General features: G+C 42.7%; 1 long non-coding RNA gene across 1 annotated transcript; it reads right to left on the bottom strand.

The window, feature by feature from the left end:
* Window positions 1-239: 239 nt before the first annotated feature.
* Window positions 240-4730, bottom strand: LOC111273949 (uncharacterized). Its single transcript, XR_002688129.2, has 3 exons — window positions 3057-4730; window positions 2380-2628; window positions 240-2090 (listed from the first exon to the last, which is right to left on the bottom strand). It is a non-coding gene; the product is annotated as an uncharacterized LOC111273949 (long non-coding RNA).
* Between the last annotated feature and the right edge of the window lie 13189 nt (window positions 4731-17919).

Below are 17919 nucleotides of genomic sequence, written 5' to 3'. Positions count from 1 at the left end.
GCTCTGTCCGTCTCCCGCATCACACAGCAAATCTCAAAAATTTACCCGCCGACACGGTTTTACAAGCGGGCCAGCAGATAGAACCGGGCGGCTAACCGACCCCCCTGATCGATGAGTCGCCTGTCGCCTAAATGAATTCACATGTTAATCAGCTGATGACGACGTATGCAATAACTGACGCCATGTTGTTTGTTTGTTTGTTTGCTTATTATCCGGCCCAACTTCGCACCCAGTGTCGCTTCTTGTCGTCTTTTTTTTTTTTTTTTTTTCTTCCTAGTTGCTCTCGAGGCTATCCGTGTCCTTTGCTTGCCTAGCATATGCGTGTTGACTGTCTGCTGAGTCCCCTAGTAGCACTACCGCTGCTACTATGATTCGATGAGGAGAAACGGCTCGTAGACGAACCGTCTTGAATATGTTTTTTTTTTTTTTTTTTGTTCCAAGCTTTATACTGCTGGTTCAGATGTCTTTGTTTCGTTTTCGGCCCATTCTCTCTACCAGGCTGAGCCCTCTCGCGTTTGTTGTGTAGTCATATTGTAAACTGTACATTTCACAGGGATACGGAGGCCCTATATGGACTACACGAAACAACATGGCCAGATAGCGACCGTGTGTGTTTGGCATAAGGCTGTATATTTACTGCTGGTACCGGATATTAACGGCTGAGAGGAATATAGCTAAGTCATTAGAATTGTCTATGCTTGTATTTTGTACACAATTTTTAGCCTAGTCGGGAATATAATCGAGACAAATTGTTCGACGGCTTATTACAGTATATGGTTTTTACATCTTTACTACAAAAGGCTAATTGTAAAAGGGTGCAAATCTTGTAACACTAACGGGTAGCCAACTTTATCTAAGAGCTGGGGGCTTTATTTCAGAATAGGGTGAAGCTGTTTGCAACTAAAATGTAATAGTGCTTTTACTATAATACTGTTTAAAAAAAAAAAAAAAAAAAAAGATCTCAACACGTATCATCTTGACTTCGTTTCTTTTTTACGCTCTAATTCTAACTCCTTTTGTAAAAAAACAAAATAATTTACTTCCTGGTCCCTCTTCACATGTAGGTGTATTTCCTAGTATATAATTAATTGATAATTACATCATTTTGGTCACACATGGTTATCCTATTCTCTATTAGTTTTCATTCATTCACACCTCGATTCGCGTTTCTGCCTATGCAGCAAACAGTGTTAATTTGTTGTTTTGTGCTAGAAACGACAATGAAGGTACGACAGCGGCGAGCGTCGTCGTCGTCGTCGTCATCGATGGGGGTCTGAAAGTCAACGTTGGCGGAAGCTCAGGCTCGGGTTTTCTGTTGGCCAACTGCAGAACCGGCTAGGAGAGGCCTGTCTTTGTTACTTTCATCTATAAAATAGAAGATTTTTGCTCACTGCTCAAGTTAGACAAAATTAGAAAGAAGTTTATTAATGAGAAGAAAACTATGATTACTGCCTGTAGCCTGATGCTGTTGCCACAGTGATGGCAAGGCTATAACTCGTAACGTGTTACCATTTCCATCGAACGCCAGTAAACCTGCTGCCGTAGCAGTAGTAGACGTCGCTTGAAGCGTTCACCCAATCGGCCGACCCGAAAAGACCTGCGGTAGGAAAAACCCGAGCCCATGCTACCGCTGTAGAGCAAGTTGCGAGGCGTTGCCCGCCAACATATAGACAGACAGGAGCGAAGAGCTGATCTTTGTTTTAGGTGATTGAGTTTGGCAAGAGCTTTTGACAAGGATTCGCTTAGTGATTTGTTGGAGCTCTCTTTCCTATTCTCTGCTACATTTTTCCTGCTTGAGCCAATTTGTGACAGGTAGAGAATTATGAATAGTAATAGTAAGGAAATGCGATTTGCCGAACCTTGTAGCTTTAAAGTTAATTCAGAGGCGGAGATAAGACGAAACAAAGACGCTATTTAATCGTCATAAAGACATGATCGTTTGTTCGTTGTTTGTCCTCCTTGTGTTTTTTAACCACATATCATTAAAACCGAATGTGTACTCTCATTTTGGCGGAAATTGTTAGAAACTTCACAAGCTGTGAGCGAGTGGTTTCGACATGAAAGCCCGTTGTCCTTAATAGAAAATTTGCCTGTAAATGTATAAAAGACAATAGGTATTTACAACTGTTCTGTGTAACAATTTCTGTTAGCTACGGTCCGATATGAATGTATAGAGCACAAGTATATTGTGTTTCACTAGTCATTATACCTTCATACAATAGACAGCTATCTTTTTTTATTAAGTACTTTTTTAAAAGTAGAACTTTTATTAAGTAGTAGCATTCGAGAGCTTCCAGGCAATCTGTGAACAGTAGCTAGGTTCACGTTCCCTAGATACTCCCTCGATGATATTTCTATACTGGTATAATGATAACCTACCTGACTATTACATTCAGGGATACGTGAGGCGGTCCAACATCAGTTATCGGGCGTAGACAGACTTCGTTTTATGGAAGTAAAAGCCAATCCTCAGCTTATCGAACTTCAAACGTTTGTTTACAGATACGCTCCACCACTAAAAACAGAGGACCTTTGGGTACTTCTTTTCTGCAAACCGCGCTCCCGTTTGACACATCCTCTCCATAAACTATCGAAATTCGGAAGACTGAAGAAGTTGTTGCTTGGCAACTGCAAATATCGCCGTTGTACGTTAGCAGGACTTTTGCGGAATATTCTACCAACTTATATTATCTATTAAGACAATCGATAGCATTACGATGGACGCTGAGTTTATTCAGTACTCATTATGCATTGTTTTGTCAACACTCTTATTGCTAAGGCTTCCGGAATGAATAGCAAACAGGTCGACCCACTAATTGGGGCAGGGCCTTGTAAAGGGTTAAACTTATATTTTTAAACTAACGACACATCAGTGATCTATATATATATAGCAGTATAGTTGTTGCAAGTCAGGAAAAACCAATGCTGTCTTATATTCGAATGGTCATTATTTTTCCCTCGAAACGTGTATATCTAGCCAACATGATTTATTTATTACGAATATTTTATGGGATTTATAACAATGCTATGTATTAAACAACTATCAAACAGCTTACCATTTAGCGAAACCATTCAGAACAAACAAAGCAGCGTCGGTTCTGCTTTTGGATGAGTTTCTGCTTTGATTTATTTATATTTAACAATCCAGCAAACTAAACTAGACGAAAATACTAACAGATCATTGTACAGAAAATCCTACGGCCGAACTTGCCACTATTCGACTGTAGAACGGATAGCCGCAGTCAGGATATCCAACGACCAGCGAATATCTGAGCATCCTTCCGTCAGCTGAAGTCAGCGTCGTGGCTATTTCTGCCCAGTTCTATATCCTGCTAACTGGCAGCGTTACAAAGGTTTTTTTTTTTTTTTTAATCTATTTACTATAAGCGTTGTTATTGTTTTTGCCATTGTTGTCGTCGAACGAGGCTCCTGATTAGGCAAAAGTCGCTTTCTAAAGTAATAGTTCGCGCATCCGCACATGTTCAGCTTGACGTCCATGCACCAGCCAATCGCTACGAGGCATACACTTTACACAGAACGCCTAGCGTTACGCCGTAGACCTTTAGAATCTGCCGATTTGGATCAGTCTGAACTCATTTAAGCGCAGTGTAACTAGATCCATCCGCGCGGCGTAACGTGAAATTCCGCCTGCGCTTTCTCCTGCCGCTTGTTTCCGTAAAAGCAGCCGATCGACCGGCCGGTTGGTTCCGAGCGATTAAATGAAATAGGTACCCAGACAGATAGCCCTAACCTTTCCGACTACCTCCGTCTGTAGAAACTATTCAAACAGTATTTCCTCTATTGTTACTAGCCCTAACTGTGTCACCGGTGTCATCCATGTTGGACGGAGCGAAAAATGGTTTGTTGCAGTCGTCGCTCGTTAATCCATTCTATGTTTGCTGCCAGCTGTAAACTGACCGAACCTGAGTATATAGGTCACCACAAGTGATCATTAGGTATTCTCGTCTGAAAGCAACGGGAGAGGTATCTGACCCTGAATAGATGACGAGTTAGCAGACTCAAGTGTTCTATTTATACAGGTAAAGATTCTCACGTCAACTGTAAAGCGATCAGACAACTGTAGGACAGAGTAACTGACATAGGAAGATTTTACGTTTGCTTTGGCACGAGCGTGATGCACGGTTTTTTTTTTTTTTTTTTTCCCGCTTGTGTAAGGATCGCAAGCGCTACCGAATATGTAGCGGATTGGGGAATACATACATTAATCGTCGACAGGTTTACTTCTAAAGGTACATTTTATAGTATTCGAGTACATTATGAATAGCTTTTCGTGGGCTATAATTGATCAGAGAGTTTTCCATTGTGCTGGGTTCGGCTAAATCAGTAAGACCAGTAAATGATTGAACGATAATAACAAAATCAATCTTAAGATAGCACACAGAAAAATCAATATAACATCCATTCAAGACGAAACAGTTGTCCGACCCCATAAGGATTTTGTGGTGAGCGGACCTACGACTGTCTCCACATGCTGCCGGTAGCCAACGCAATTGCTTTTATACCGAGTATAATAATCCAACGAAGTATCCCTACCCGACGAATTATGCATTGCCCTACAGATGACTTCGAAAAAAGTTGTCAAAGATAGCCAAATTTACATCAGTTAACCTTGATTGCCTGTGCCAAAATATACAGAAGTTAGACATTTTATGTCTCTGTATACTTCACAATGTTTGTTATGGTGCACGTTACGAAGTTACCTGATTTCATGCTAGCCAACGATAGATTTAAAATATTACTCGATTTTTAATTACAACTAATGTTCGTCATATTTTCTACAACGCTCCTGTACCTCGTCCAAGTTGACTTCAGGATATTGAAGCGTAGCGACTTCACATTATTTTGAGCCGCTCGCACAGGAATCCATATTATATGTTGTTTTGGAACGCCTCATATAACACGGCGGTCTGTGATTAGAGAATTTTAGAAACTATGCAATATAACGTATCAGTTCAAAAACGGGATATAAGTTATTTCAGTAACTGTAAAATTCCATTAACACGATACATTCGACCCGTATCTTAGTGCAGGCGGATTTCTATTTGCTCCAAAAAAAAAAACAAACACAAAATTTCGGTTTGTCTGCACGCACCGAGAATGAGTGGCCGACCCGTAGCACTCGCCTAATTTTATTACCAGCCGCAGTTCCTGAATTCGTTTTCGTTAATGATAGAAAAAACTCGAACGAGCATTTTTTGCTTACAATCGTTTTTATTTTTGGAAAGAAAACTGGTGCCCCTGGAACCCGTTCTTGCACCCTCCAGGAAGCTCCATAGGTGTTGGTACTCTAGACTGATCTGGGTCATGGGATCAGGCGTGATTTAAGTCAGCCAGTATAAAAGGGTTTGCTATGACAAAGTGTATTTTTCGCGCACATTTCGTATTCAATCGTATGTTTTATTCCGATGTACCTAGTCATTAAGCGTATTCTACACCTTATTCGAGGGTAGAAGCGTTTAGCCAATGTGGCGAACCATTTGACCACACTAGCAGTTGCTACCGGCGGAAGGTACAGACGTCTACCTGTGACTGCTAGCTAGAATTTAGGGAAAACCCAGCGCTTTAAAAAAGTAATAATTTACTCATTGATTTGCAAATACAATCCCGCATTAGTTTGCATGTACGGTTAAAGAGTTTTAATTCCGTAGACTAAGATGGGCCTGTAGCGCCGTACAGGGTCAAGGGCAAACACTTTTAAAAATATATAACATTTTACGATAGTTTTTTTTGTAGGCTGTATCAAAACGCGTACAGGCAAGCTTATTGCCAAAGTGGACTGCGTTCTCTGCAGGGTTGGAATTAGACTTTTTCAAAGCAAAAATGGCTGAAGATATTAAGTGACACATGACCCAATAGGTGCTCTTGGACTAAACGTTGGGTTTCTGCAAAGATATGCGAGAGAATAGCGTGGACCTATGCGGTGTCCCAAAGTATTACAGTAACAGCTTATGACAGTGGGGAAGAGACTTCTAGAAAGAGCCACTACGTTCAGTTACGTTGAATTTATTTGCAGCAATAATGTACCATTAATAAATGATCTCAATCGCCGGTGCATACATATATTAAAACTTATCTCTTATTAGCGTTAGTCTTCGCTCCTTTTTTCAGGCCCAAACGAACACGGGCATAGTTGATGGCGAGCTTGGCCATCGCTGCCCAACTGATGCAACCACAGACCCAGGCGGACGGCAAAAATTTGCACGCGTGCCCTCGACCGCTATTGCCGTTGTCAGCTAGCTATCGGATATGCCAACGGCGATCATCAATCGAAGGAGCTATACGCCCGAGCTAGCTGAGTCGGTTCGCCTTCAAGGGTCCCCTGACAACAATGAAATTAGTCGCTTCATATGTTACGCCCCGATCATAACACCGCTCCCTTGGATGACACTGTGAATGGCGACAGATCGATAGTTCATTATTCCGTAACGCTCATGCCGAATGAGGCGTCTTCTCCCGACGGCACCAACTGAACAGGACGCCTGTGTGGCAGGACCAAGTCTATAATGGTTGTTCATTAACGAATGATTCACGGTAAACGGATTTCCCGCTAGCGACTGTTAGAACAGCGAGCGATTAGTTGTAGCAATACAGTTCAGTTGGAAGTCTTCACGCGATTAGTACATCGTTAGACGCTCTGAACGGGTATAGCTGGGTGAGCTCCGCGACCGCATACGTAGCAGACCCTCTTAACAAGGGACCCTCACCCCCTCATTGGTATCACCCTTGCCGGCTGCGTTACTTGTGTTGTCGATTTTCTAACCAATCAAACGGCTACACACGATGGGAGATTTTGTCTCTAACCTCGGAGTCGAAACGGGTCAAAGATCTTATGAGCAGAAATCCCTTAGCGGAGAATCCCGAACCTTTGTGTGCGATACCATAATAAATATTGTGTAACGTACTATTGATAACGCCTGCACGACAGCCTCGCATGTACACGCACGCAGACACATCTATGAATTGGCTGAATGTAAAACTCCATTTTGAACAAGAAAAATTAGATACGCATAGGATAAGATAAGCCACGGCGCGCACTAGGGGCAGGGATGGCCGACTAGAAACAAAGAGATAAGAAGATATAGTTTGAATCGGACGTTTTGTTTACCACTACTTTTTATACCCCAAATTCAACGAAATGAATCATACGTTCAGTCGAACTAGTTCGACCTAGAGACATTGACGGCCTAGAGACATTGACGGCCTAGCGAGTTAATAAAATCCGAAAAAAATTATGAACAAATAAGTGCAATAAGAATCGTAGGTGGTGGTGACATGAGATCGAATTGGCTGAAATTACTTATTACCGTTTTTTATCCGTCTAGGGAATTGACTGTACTCACTATAATACATAGATACTTAGTACAACAACCATTTACTAAGCAGAGCTTTAAAAAATGTCATTTGCTGCATCCCTAGACCAGAACCTGACTGAGAATTTAACTGCGAGTGCATTTCGCGCCCACTACGTTGCAGTTGGGCAATGTTGCTGATGAAGCGTCGGCTACGGTCGATATGATTCGTATATCGCTGGTGGCCGGTTTATTTTAAAATCTAAAAGTCCTGCCTGTGTCTTATGGACTCTGTTTTGCAGGCATGGTCGACAGCCATATTTACTATTTGCGCTTGAAACGTCACTGAAGTATATGAAGTAGCAGTCTCAGCTGGGGGGTCTGCAGGATGAATGGCGAGCAGGTAGTGTCATTTCTACGACGATTTACTGAATGGCTGTTCATACCCAGACGTTGCATGTTCGCGGGGCTCTTGCCAAAATCCAAATGCCATTGAGTCACGCATCTAGCTCGCTAATGTGCTAAAAGAAACACCTTTGGATAGCTGCGGATCGGGGCGAAGTTGGCCGGGTAGCTTTCGGTGGTGGCAAGACGCGCTGTCACCCATTTTGATGCCTTTTAAATGGCTCGATGGGCATCATATATAGATATGTGCATTTTTCTTAACTTCAACCATTTTGAGTTTGTTATTACGAACGTATTGCGATATAGACGACGATATAGAATAGGCGATACGAACGATGTAGAATAGAAATATAATTAAGTAGATATAGATTACTATTCATACAGAGAACAAAACACTTAATTCGTTAGCGCTGGTCATGTTATATCTACTTATGTTAGATGTGGGTTTAATCTATCAACAGGATTTTGTGTTTTGCAATCATAGTCGTTGGTTTCGAACGCCAGTAGAGCTACTGCTTATATTGCTTAGTTAGATCACCGGGAAAACTTCAACTAATCTGTAACTTCAGTAACGACAACGTTAGGATAATAAGAAGAACATTCAGTCGAGAAACTTAAACGAGTAAAGGAAACAATGTTGATTACCATGTAAAAACTTAAAGGTAACGGCAGTTATTTTAATAATATAATACATTGCGCAAAGTCAACGCCAGCTGTCATGTATATATATGTAGGAAACTCATATGTATATATGTATGTCCTAAGATTGTGGTAGGTATATCGTCAAACTTGCGTTTTTGTACCAGCTGGCCTTGGCTGTTCCTTCGTGCTGTCTTAGCCTATTCGTATTGTTGCTGTTCCTGCTGATATTGATAGACAACAAAACGCACGAAAAACTAGGAACAGACAGTCAAATAAATAGGATACGCTACAACGAAAAGAGTCCGTACGTTCCTGCGTTGATTTCTCTGCAAAGAGAAGCAGCAGCGAGAGGAACTGGGCGGACACGGACACAGGTTCTTTCTTATGCGAGGACGACACGCATAGGCTATTCAACGGTACCAGCTAACAGGGAAGACTTACTCGGTGGACGCGCAAGGGAGACAAGCTGACTGGCCTGAGATGGGGAACCGCTGCTGCTCCTCCTCAAGCCTCTGTCTAGAGGTCGGTCTTGGACGAAGAACGCAGGCTGCAGAAAACGGCCAAAATAGAGGGAAGGAAGCTGAGCACAACACGGTACAAAGACCATTCCTTTGTCTTTTGTTGCCAGAAAAACGTTTCTCTATCGGCCTGAGCTGGCTTGCGACAGGCTGGCAGCCGGGTAAGCCGAAGCGGTCAGAGGCAGAGAGAGTGAAACAAACATGAAAGGTTCGGGACTCATGGCGCCTGCTATAAAAATGTCGTTAGACCATACCGAGCTAAAACAAACGAGTGTCCTTTTTGAAGGAAATATGCTAGACTAATTGCTCTTGGTTTCTTCAAAAGTAGAAGGAAACAGGAAACGAAGTTCTAGATATAACAGCTGTCATTGTATGGGGATGTATGTACGCATCTTTCTACAAAATCAATAAATATACCACTTGTATTTAAATTACTTGGAGGATTTGTTAGCATGAAGGGTTCATCGATGGCAATCATGCAACTTTACAAAATCCAAAGAAAACATCTATGTTACATTACTCTAGTCAGAAGCACTACTGTGACCTACTGCGAAATCGAACATCGAATATTTGAGTATCTCATTGACTTCAGTCAGCTCATTGATCGGCTGAAGGTCAGCCACCAGCATATGATTGCTCGGCAAACGCCAAAGTATCGACGATGGAAAGCCGCTTAGGTAGCCCGGTTAGATCGCTAACCAAATGTCTTAAAAATCCTTATCTACGTATCCCTAATGATACCTAATATGAACAGTGAACGCAGTTTAGCATATCTGGGTCGCTACAGCGTTAGAATTGGGTTTCAACCACTAGATCGCCGAAGTCATACAATGAGTAACTCCCGTGCGGAACAGAGACACTGCTCCGCTGTTCTATTGTCAAAATGTCAGAGTTAAAAATAACCACAAAGACTTGTATCTTGGAGACGCACGTCGAGACGATTGAGCTTTTGCATTCCAAATTTATTAAACGGATATCTAGTAAAGGTAGGCTCAACTGAAGTACTACGAGTCTGGAACAGGCTGTAAATCTGCAAGATGGATAGATAAGTGAATTCTACTGAAGTTCGTAAATTCAAAGCAACTATTTTCAAACGTTGATCAAGGGTGATAATGTCTTACATGACGAGGTAACTTACGTGTCTTCTTTCTTAGTTGCCCGAATCTTAAAATGATATACTGTTGCCTAATTTAGCAAACTAGAAATGGTTTTTATTGTAACAATGTAGCACTTTCCGGGTCGCTAATCTCACGTAAATTTTTTGCAATAGAATAACACGAATCATAATAATTACTGTTATTATATATAGTGCCAATACAACACCTTCTGTTTCTGACAATTTGGATGCAGTGAGTTATAATGATGCTATGGTCATATAAAACGACGGTCATATAAAAAAAAAAACATGACCTGAAATGTGTTTATAATTGAGCCTATCTCTCGAATCAAAGCGTGCTTGAATGTATTTGGTTTAGGCGGGTAAGCCTTTGGACGAAAGAACAGAGTAGTATCTAGTATAACGTCTGCTGTCTGCATATGCTGTACAGTATATATGATCAAATAAGGGAAACTCCATTTAGCGATCAGTGCCATAAATTTCTACGTATTAGCAGTTGCTGCATAGCGTCAGCGGCCTATCGTAGCGACTGAATCATTCAGCTATGAAAAGCGGCCATTTACACACGAGTTTTAAGGCCAAGGAAGTCCTGGCGAGCTGTAAAAACAATCAGCTTACATTTAGCATAAGCATATCAATCAGTCGAACACGAAATTGATACCGTATTTGCTAGCTTCAAATACACAACTCAGCTGACCTCTCGTTACGGTCCACGTGAAAATTTGAGCCTTTTGAGAATTTTTTCGATGCAGGCTGGATTTGTCAGTACCATACAAAGTGCGATCTGCGTCCTGAGTCCTTTTTCTATATTGGTCTTAACCAACTAGTTTGCCTTGGGCACAAATATAACAGTCGATTAATATGCTAATATACTTTGAAAGCATGAAGGTGGAAATCTAGTTCGATTACGGTAACAAAGCCCCCTGGGATCTTGCCCTCATCTTTAGAAGGGCCAAAGTGATCGAATTAAAATCCGTTTTAACTTAACATCCGCCCTATTGTCAAGAAGTTTCTTTAAGCGACCTGTTCCAATATCACCGTCCCAAGCAACAGCTTCTGCCAAACGCTGTGCGACGGCGAGAAATAAGTGATAGCCTTCTTGGGCCCTTACTCAAGCTTATAATACGCAAGTGTTTTCTCTCGTGATATTGGTACTCTAGGGAATGATTTGCTTGTGGGCGTTTTATTATTTTGCAAAAATTAATCTCGAATATACGAAAACAGTCCCTCAAGTCCAACATGAACTTTCAGTCCACCGAGAACGGAACTGTTATTTGAATTGTATACGTTAAATTCTAAAAATCAATGTATTTCACGGATATCTTACATCGTCTCTATTTTCAGCTCCCTGTACACCGTAAAAAAAGCTTCACATATCATCCGTTCAATAGTCCAAGTTATTGCTGTAAGTTTCAGCCTAAAACACAAAAGGAATCCCCATTGGATAACTCTCATAAGTTTCATAGCAAAATCATTGCAGAACTCATAATACTTACAATGTTCGGGTTACCGGAACCTGCTTCGAATTTAATTTGTTTATGGTAATTTTAGCTAGTAGTATTGAAGGTATTTCGCGTACATTTGCCCATCATTGGCTTGTTGTAATATAAATCGCAGTACTCTATTGTAGGCTTCACGGCAACCCAAATAAATTAGCCACCATGGTCTATACGATAGTCCGAAAGGTCTACATGATAATAGCTTTCCTAAGCGCTAACGTAAAAGCATTGGAGCTTCTTAGCTCTTGTAGTGGGTATAGAAGAATGCTAGTAAGTAGAAAGGAGGACTGTTTTATCACGGGAACTCAGAAGCCATATGAGGGACACAACGATGGGAGTCGAAACGAAATATTGTTCAGGGGGCGTACCACAGCGTTACGAGCGGTCGCCGTTACCGGCCAGAGGAAAATAGTACTGGACCTGCAGGTGAGACACGGATCGATAGCGGGCGAAATAGGAAGAAAACAACGAACATCGCGAATAGCAAAACAGATTGATGCAAGGGTTGTGAGGGAGGTCGGACATAGAGAAGCGGCAGCACCTAAACGGGCGTATGGAGTCGATAGCGCTTTGTGGAAACGCCTCTCGGTGGTCCTACCGCTCGTATCACTACTGCTGGCGGAGCCTATGACGACGACGGCGAAGAATTTATGCGAGGCAAGTGCGAACAAGCAAACGACTGAACTGCTCCTGCTGTTCGGTAAGCGAGGGGTGGCTGGAGGCAGTAGCAGGGATTGTTAGGTAGACAGCGGCAGTAATAGGGTCTAGACGCCATCCATGCTGATTTTCATGAAACATCATCAGATTGCTAATAATCTCCGTCCCTCTGTTGGCCGTCGTCCACTTTTGCCCTGTTGGGGTTGTGCCTCTATTTCTTCGTCCTCTTTATGCCGTGTTCCTCCTGCTTGCACACCGCTTGCGTTTGGCCCCTTTCGCTCAAACTCAAACCCCAACCTCGACTCGAGTAGCCTGGATTCTTTCAGTGATAGGATAGTAGCGGCTGGTTGAGCGAGCCGTCAATCTCTCTACGCAAGGCTGTTGTCAGCTCGTCCTTTCAGACGTGTTTGTTAACTTGTTGCTAACGGTAGGATGGCGACACCGAACTCTGCAAAGTAAAGGGGCCGTCAACAGTGTCGGAGAAAGGCTGACCCACCCGACCGATTTGCTACAGGGGCATATGAAGCAGATACGACTCGATAGTATGTGTTACTAATGGTGCTGTTTGTATTGCATTTACACTTCAAATAATGACTGCGCAATAGTCAGCGGGAATGCCAATGGTACTACTGAAATTATATAACTTGAACTTATTCCAATCGAGAAAAGTTTGCCTTTGTGATGCTAGGTACCTTAAGTTTTGCTGGTAGTTAAAATTTCAATCCGAATATAGAGCTTCAACAGAGACAAAAGCACAAAGAGTTTGCAATGCGCTAAACAACAAAAGAGTAAATAAATTAGCTGCTTGGTGACCGTCTCGTTGTCGACGAAGATCATTAGGCTTCTCATCAGTTCTATAGCGTTGCACGTCGATTACCTTGTAACTTGTATCAATATTGTTTGATGACTAGCCCTTTCCCGCAGTTACTGCACGCCTCCCTCACTCTTGCCACTTCTCAGCGTGGTCTGTCGACCGCGAAAGACAAGAGGCAACGTGAACGATAGTAGAGTTCAGCCAGGCGACATGACTAGTGATTGTGGCAGCTGTGTCTGCGCTCGCAGTCATGACGACCGTTAAACTGTCGCTGCAACGTGTACGGGCTCACAACATGCATAGCCACATCAGCATATAAAGTGCTGTTGGCTAGATACGCACATAGGCAGATGGCGGACACCGCTGCCGCCACTCCAGTCGTTGACACCAGCGCCCTTTACCATGAAGTCGTGAGCACACACAGGTGTTGACATAGACGCTAAGCTATTCCCCTTCCAACTACGACTGCTGCTAGTAGCAGTGCTTCCTCCCGCTGTTCGACGGGCTCGGGGGTACCGAGGTTCGAAGTTGCTATAAAGCGAGAGTAAGCACCGAAGGGAGGGGAAGCAGTACAAAGGTCATCGAAGCATGGCCCTCTTCTTCCGGCGCCGCTTCCGGTTGGTTTGAATCGCCATCATCACCGACACCATCAGTTTCTCTTTACCCCTCGCGAGCGTGAGCGCTACGACGGCCCTGAACTACTGGCTAGCGTATTGCCAAAGCGCTTTTTTTTAAACCCCCAAAAGCAGCAGCAGCAGTCTTCCCAGCACTCACAGCTACTTTATCTACACCCACCCGTCCGGCCAGCCAGCCAGCCAGCCAGCCATTTAGGCAGGCTGTAAGCGGTAGAGACAGTCGCTTCCCTAGCCAATCTCGTCTGTACACTGTACACTCACTCAGATGGTCTCAGCCCAACTGTGTGCATGCCGAATCAGACGAAGGCTCAGTCAAGCGCTTCAAATTATGTTGAATGTTTAATTGGCGCTCAGCCCGTCAGCCCGGGCATCCGCCCTGCTACACGACAATGTGTTCATATATGAGGATGTAGCTGGCACTCTGCTCATCAGCCCGGTTCACCAACCGTGCAGCAGTATTCTATCGGTAACAGGAGGCAGTCAAGTAAATGCTGCTAGCTTGAACATTAATATTATAACCAACAGCTGAAGTGGTTGCCGCAACAGCTCGGAGATGTCCTATTCTATGTTCGTATTGTTCGTATTGATGCTACTCAGATAGAGTAGGTAAAGGTAGGAGATGCAGAAGACAGTTACGTAGAGGGTCAGCCAACCATTCACAGCGGACGTTGTATAAATTAATTTTGCCTGATAGGTATCGTGATGCTGGTCGTAGATGACGGTGCTTCTGTTGTACAAGATGGAATAAAAGATGCACTTCGTAGACACCTGTGGCCCAGATGACCTTGGTTGGGTTTTGCAATTAAGAGAATTTACTTAATTTGCAAATACGTTGTTGTCCTACGAGGGAAATTCTCTATGATTTCGGGAAAGCGTCCCGGCGGGAAATACGGCTACAATTCATAACAGAAATAAGTTAAAAATTGCTCGAAGTTATAATAGTATGCAACAACAATGTATTGGAAAAAAGTCCGGCTATATTTGAAACATCTCAAAAACGATTTTTATGGTTTCCCTCATATAGGCGTGTTAGTTTAACTAATTACATAGAAAACGCCATCATTTATTAAAATTTCCCAAAAAAACGCTTATGTAAGCGTAGCCTTTTGGCCAATTTTACCAACTACTAATGTTGAGAAATTGGGAAACGTTTCATGGGCAGGGTGTCAAACAATAAGGATTAATATTATATTATAACACAACAATCTTTTTAAATTATTTCAGTTCTTTATGTCAACATGTCGTGCAGTTATGTTGGATATTAGCGTTAATTAGGGGGGCTATTACAGCAGAGAGGTTTTAGCTCTCACAGGATCGCGTTTTTGAAAGAAGCAGCTTTGCTGATATTTATTTCGACTTCTTCTAGGTGTTTTGCAGATAAAATTCGAAATTATTGCCGATATACCGAAAAATACGTACCTTGGATAATTTGTATTGAATTTTGTATACCCATTCATACATTATGCTAATGATGGATCCGTTTTACTGTTATATGTTTGCAACGCTGCATGGGGCCTCGCTTCTTTCTATCCTTGTTACATCAATCATCTGTGATCACTGTAGTAATATTTAAAAATAGGCCAACGGTGCCACGTCCAACCACTGTGATAATGCACAACAATTCACTAGCTTTTTTTTTTTATCGACAAAGGTCCTATTACGAACTTCTATGTGTGTGCGATATTTAGTTGTTCGATACATTAGATTAGAAAGGAAGTTTCTGCGTTTTGTTTACTGAATAGAAAACACTATAGTTTTAATTCTAGTGCCAGCGAGTCATTATATTTTATTATTATTCACGACTTGATCCTACCTCTTTCCCAAATGATGTATGTATGTATGTATGCATGCGTTCTCGCCAAAACATAGCCGGTTTCTTCTCAAAAAAGTTTTCCAAGCGCGTTTTGAGGTCCTGATCCGTGTTCAAGGCAAGGCCTATAAGGTGACTGCCCGGCGAACAGTCAAGGTCCGCTAGCTCAAAGTTTAGAGAATATGGAGGGCGCAACAAAAGCACCCATTCGAAGTTCATGGCGGGTAGCTTTTACGATGTCTGCCCATATGGAGCAGAATGGCCTCGTTCGACGGGTTTTTTTTCCTTAAATAGCCTTGCAAGTGATTCCAAGTAGAACAGACCCTCACAGTGCCACCAAACGTAAAAAATAACCCGTTTTCGCTGAAGATCTGATTAAAGCCAAGACTTTAGCTTCTCCTTTATATCCATCCACTTCGATTTCTGTTTCATACTGACGTACAGACATTACTTCTCACTGCTGGCGACGAGTTGGTGCAACAATCGGCCATTGTAACTGTACAATGCTTAATACCAAACAAGATGTTGAGATACAGCGTTAACCCATAATCTCTTGTTGGACTTAAAGAGTTAGTAAGGTAACCAAACTTCAAATTTTTGTGTAATCCTAAAGGATGCACGTTCCTTAACGACGGTTGTATGGCTGTAGCCCATTTTTCCCGAACCGGAAAACTCGGAAAGCGAAGCTGGTTCGCGAACCATAAAAGTGTGTCTAGATTATCGTAATTAAGCTGGGGGCTAATCATATGCAGGGGTTGTGTAATCTTAGCCGGAACCTTAGTAGCGATTATCTTGTTGTTAAGAATTTTTCAATTAGTTTAGGTAAGTCTTCATTTTTGGTGTTTGCTTCCATGTTTCCATTTACGGTTTCCGTTCTATTTTTTTTTCTACTTTTCGGTTTCTCTCCTGTTCTTCCACTTATACACATTGTTTTAATATTATGTATTTTATTTAGTAGTATATATATATATATATATATATATATATATATATATATATATATAAGAGCAAAGGCTATAGGTTCTTAACCTGAATATACGCAGTGTGGATTATTAATATGTTCTCGTTCCTTGAGAATTCTTCTATTCCCGCCAACTATCCTCAGCTCTCCCTCACTTGTGTATACATTGTCAATTGGACACACAGCACCAGTAACGGAGAGCTCAGGGGAGAGTGAAAGAGAAAGGATGATTAACTGAGATCGAGGGACAAGGATCCGAATGCGTGAATTGGAAATCCCAAGGGTGCTTCTGCTACGGCACTCTAGGAGCTTAGTGTGCGCTCAGGTCGCCATCGTCACCGCTCTTGAAAGTTTTTCAGTGGGTGGGCGACAATGGCTCTACGTCGATGGGCGACTGTGTCCTACCGTGCTTGCAGCCGCACCAATATGTGCTTGTATGCGTGGCCACCTCCTCTCAAGAAATCACTCTGCCGTGAATCGAGTGGCAAGCAAGCAAGCCAGCCAGCCAGCCAGCCAACCAACCAACCAACCAACCAATCAGCCTTACTGGCGCTGCTGGGCTACGGAGCGCTGTGTCGTGTCTGTCCCATTCAGGTTTGAAGACCATCTGCCTGCTCACAGTCGCAGGACGCCGAAGGCTCATAGAGAAACTATCACGCTTTTAGCTCCTCTTCTTCTACCGCCTATAAAACTGATTGCATAGAACATTTCGATTAGTCCACCTCTTACATGGATGCCCACTAATATTGGAATTCTTAGTCTGTTTCCTGTAGGGTCTATCTACTTGTGGTGTACGGGACGGACGAGCTATGCCATGGATAATTCTACAGAGAACACACTTCATGATAACTCAGCATAAAGCTCTTAAGTATTGGGTACCGGTCTCCGCGTTAAGTCGGAAGCGTTACTAAAAGACCGGCTTGGCCGCAGTCTGAAAGAGGGCCGAATAGGGTCGCAGACACGATTCAGTCCAGAAAATGTTGTTTTTGCCACTCCAAGTTGGCGATATATCGGCTAAATCAAGGACTACCGTGTTGAGTTGAGCTATGTTGAATAAGCATATAGAGACAGTAAGTCGTACGAACAATTCTATTCTTGTGTAAAACCAAGAGGAGCGGTCAGCCATGCGGTGTAAAAACTTATGAGACATTGCGATCGTAGAAAGTAGGATAAGGACGAAGGAGCTGGAGTAGCGTCAGACAATAGCTGCTCAACGAGAGGAAGATCCTTAAGGGTACATTCATGAGCAATGCCTGTCGTCATCAATAGGATCACTCTGCGTTCACTTTTCAAGCACAGATCGGATCGAGAAAAGGGGAGGAAGAGACGACAACGATACTGATGACGATCAAGTGGCAGCGTCGAAACAACCACATTAGAACATCAAGCCGATTCGAATAGCTCGATGGCACCTTGGTCGATTCTTGAGAAGTATGACCTCGACATTGTCAGGCCGGATGGCGGGTGACGTGGTCTGGACAAACATCCTGAAAAAGACACGTTTCTGATACGCGACACTGGAAATGATGTACACGCAATAAAATAATATAT

This window comes from Varroa jacobsoni, unplaced genomic scaffold (genome assembly GCF_002532875.2).
Source record: "Varroa jacobsoni isolate VJ856 unplaced genomic scaffold, vjacob_1.0 scaffold_239, whole genome shotgun sequence".
Taxonomy (NCBI): Eukaryota; Metazoa; Arthropoda; class Arachnida; order Mesostigmata; family Varroidae; genus Varroa; species Varroa jacobsoni.
The sequence above is the reverse complement of the archived record's forward strand: the minus strand, read 5'-3'. Positions and strand labels throughout refer to the sequence as shown.